This window comes from Fulmarus glacialis, unplaced genomic scaffold (assembly GCF_000690835.1).
Source record: "Fulmarus glacialis isolate BGI_N327 unplaced genomic scaffold, ASM69083v1 scaffold26706, whole genome shotgun sequence".
In the NCBI taxonomy this organism is placed as follows: domain Eukaryota; kingdom Metazoa; phylum Chordata; class Aves; order Procellariiformes; family Procellariidae; genus Fulmarus; species Fulmarus glacialis.
In genome coordinates this window covers 12,401-16,230 of record NW_009219156.1, presented here as the reverse complement: position 1 = coordinate 16,230, position 3,830 = coordinate 12,401, and positions in this window count along the sequence as shown.

Genomic DNA, 3,830 nt, shown 5'->3' with positions numbered 1-3,830 from the left:
ACATACCCCAGCTAACTTAGGGCCAAAAGCCGAGAGATACCTAGCATCCTCAGTGGGACACATCATCTTCCTTGTTGTCTGGCCCGGAGGTGAGCAAGGTGAGCTAGAGGCTGTGGTTGATCCTTGCACACTCCTGGTACATGCCGTAGCTCTTCCCAGCACTTCCCTGTGGCCTCAGCTCCTGTGGCTTTTGGTCCCGTGGCCTCAGGTACCAACACCACATCCTGTTGAGAGAGACCAAAGTTGCAGAAGGCAGGTCTCCTTGTAAGCATTCCCATGCTGGATTTTGCAAGGCGCTATAAGCTAGTCCAGCTGTGCCTTCCAGAGCTCACGTATAGAAAGAGGCTGGTGGAGTATGCCATCATGTCCCTGGGGTCTACAGCTCAGTGCCTGCTGCCAACAGCAGCCAGGATCTCATGAAGACAATGCTTCTGTAGCTGCCAAAGGCCGGCAGAGAGACATCTGAGCATTTGAAGTGAGAGGTGGACTTACCAGATGCCACTGACCTGGGGACGGCACATGGTTGCATGGCAGGAGGCCACACAGCCTGGCGAGGGGCCGCAGCAAGGAGTGACAGCCCCTCGTGCATCAGCTCCGCCACGCAGCTTTGCTGCAGGTGCCTAGGGTGAGGGAAGCTCCCTCCTACCTCCATCCGCTGAAGGAGGAAATCCATCTCATGGAGCAACGTGACTAGACAGGAAAGCTCATGACGTGACCCTGAGTCGCACAGCAATTTGAGAGGTTTCCCTACTGACCTCAGCAGTGACACTTGTGTTTATGCCTGTGACTCAAACGAGACCTGGGTGAACAGGCACATGCCCCAGAAACCATGCCTTTCTGAGGCTGTCCAACCCGTGTCACCTGCAGGAGGCACGACTGCATCAAGCCTGACCTTTCAGCATCCCTCCTTCAGCAAGCCCAGGGCAGACAGAGAAGGTCTGTCCAAGCCAGAACAGGAGATGTATTTAAAAATATATCTTAAAAATAATAACAATAAAACTTTAAAAGAGTGGTTTTTAAAACGTGGAGCAGGCCAGGAATGTTGTGCTGTGTCAGATGGGCTATCTGGCTGGGATGAGCCCCAGGCTTCCTAGGTAGGTCTGTTCGACCTGGTAAGAGCTTATGAGAGCAGCTTAAAGCTGGGTTTAAGAGAACTTGCACCAGGCTGAGCTGAGTATAAAGGCACTGAGTACAAAGCTCAGGACGGATTACTGTAGGATGAGAAAAGAGGTACTTCATACAAGTTCTGCCTTATAAGCATATTATGCAGAAATTCATGGCTTCCTGACTATTCCCATTCACCAAGCAGTGCCAGACCCTGGGGCCTGGCAGTTTCCCACTGGGAGCAGACACCACTGTCAGGGACTTTTTGGACCCGCCTGGGGTTTCCTGCACACCGTGGGTGCCTGTCTTGTGCCAGCGCTGGTACCTGCAGGGTGCAGGCAGCACGGCTCCGGCAGCAGCGTCGGAGACCCTGCAGCTTACTCTTCATCCATGCGACCCCCCTCCATGGTTACCCCATGCGTGGCATGGCTGGGAAAACAGGTCTGGCTAGGAGCCCATCTTTAAGCAGCACAAAAGACGACAAAAAAGCCAGAGAGGAGTATTGTCCCTCAACTCATACCCGCCTTCTTCCTCGGCGCAGGGATGCAGCTGTACACATCCTGCCTCCCTGAGATGCCAGCTGTTTGTATCTATCCCCACTGCACACTGTAATTAAACCTGGCTGAGCCCCTGTGATCAAGGCGAGGTTGCACCTTGCTGTGTTTCAAAATACAAATCCCCTTGAGCACGCACATCACAGCAGCACAACATGCCCTCTCCGCTGCGTGTGGCTGTGCAAGACCGTCCCTGGGTTTTGAGGCCACTCAGCCAACGCCAATGCCCTGCCGCATCGGCACGCTTCCAGCACACCCACACACTGCCCTGGCCGCTCCATCAGTACCGGGACACGAAGGGATACGTGAGCTGCCCCTTGACTTCTGGGCCACCCGGAGCTGAACGGCACATCCCACCCTTGGTGGCAGTAGGATAGGAAGGGATGTGCAGGGGATTCACCGCAGCAGCGGCACCCCCAGGCACCGCACACGTGTGCTCACACCGCCCTTCGCACGGAGGCTGCATGAGCACCCGTCTGCGCCCGTGCGCATCGCACGAGCTCTCACTGAACCCCAGCGCGGTCACAAAAAGCGGCACCTCTAGAGATGAGCATTCAGCTGAAGACACAAAATGAGTGATCTGTAGACAAAAGCTGTGATTTAACAAGCTGGGTCAGAAGGACAGATATATCTCCATGCGGCCGTAGCACCTTGGGCTCACACCTTCCCACCTCCCCCGGCTCCCCTCCCCGGCTCCTCTGCCTCCGGGCTGACCCAGCTGCGCGCAGAGCAGCCCTGCAAAGACAGGGGCTGGGGACAAGCAGGGCCCGCAGGGGAAGCAGGGGCTCAGGGGGGGTCACGGTGCCGCTCACACCTGTGCGAAGCAAGGAGGTGAAACCTTCTGTTTCGATCTCCCAGACAGAAAACTCCACTAGAATTTTCTGCAGAAACCTCCAACTTGGACAAAAGGGAGTCTCTGAGGACTGTTTGGCTTCAGTTCTTTTGGCTCTGGGGAAACCAGCCTGGCTCTCCTGCATAACTCCCAGCCTCTCTGGCACCCACCTTGGGATGTGCCTCTCATTAATACCCTGCTCTGCTCTCTCCTGAGCTGAACTGTGGACCTGAGAGGTCAGGGGACCTGGGCTGTGCAGGAAAACGTGGGCAGAGCTTTGCACACCCCGGCCAGCCCCCGCTGAAGCTGCTGGTGGTCAGCATTTGGCAACACTGGCAAACGAGCATGGGTAAGATCCAGGATGGACTGCCTGTCCTGTTCCAAGCAGCACTTTTGTAGTGTCCAGGATGCTGTGGTTGGACCCACAGCTCACATACCGGTGCTCTGCTAAACAATGCAAAGGCTGACCTTTGTTCTGCAGCAATCATGTCACCGCTGAGCACCTCAGAGAGGGAGACGTGGGCACAGTCAAGAGGAAAAGGTGGGGAGAAAATGGGGATTAGCAAGGGTTGATAAAGACATGACTTGTCCCTGGCAGAGGTCTGGGTCATGAGGAGTTTGGCAGGTCCTGTTGCAACTAATTACAAAGCTCAGCTCGTCAGGCAGTGAGCAGCGAGCATCAGCCCAATCTGCAGCATTCAGGGCAGGTGATGGAACAGGTAGGGTGGATGTGCCAGAGCAGGTCTCTCCAGGACACAGCCACCACGTGGCAGCAGCACCCACCAGTGAGGTGCCCCTGGCAGGACACCTGGAGATGGAACCGGCCCCAGCGCCACCAAACCGGTCCCAACACGCTCCCTGTTTGTCCTGGGATGACAACAGCAGCTCGCTCCACCGTGGTCGGTGCCCACGACTCACTGAGGATCCTGCGGGCTCATGGGGAACCCAACGGACGTTTGGGAAGACACATCCATCCCACCGTCATGACTGCATGCTCACCCTTCTCTCCTACATCCTCACCAACATCCTCGCTCTGCAACACCCTAACAGTGTTGTCCCTGCGTTTGGGAAAAGAGAGGAGAGCAAAGGCCGGACCCAGTTCTCAGCCTCTCAGGCTGGAAAATGACCGTGCACACCAAGGAGCGATCTCCTGCGGGAGATGTCCCAGCCTCGTGGCCTCTTCTCATTAAACACCCGTGCCAGGGACTCTGGCAAGAGCCACCAAACCTGCTGAGGGCTTTCTTGATGAAGGAAATGCCAAGGGCCATCGCCACGTGAGTGGGAGGAAGCCGCTGGTGCCCGTGGGACTGAGGCAGGTCCCCGGCCTGTGGGCAGAGGCG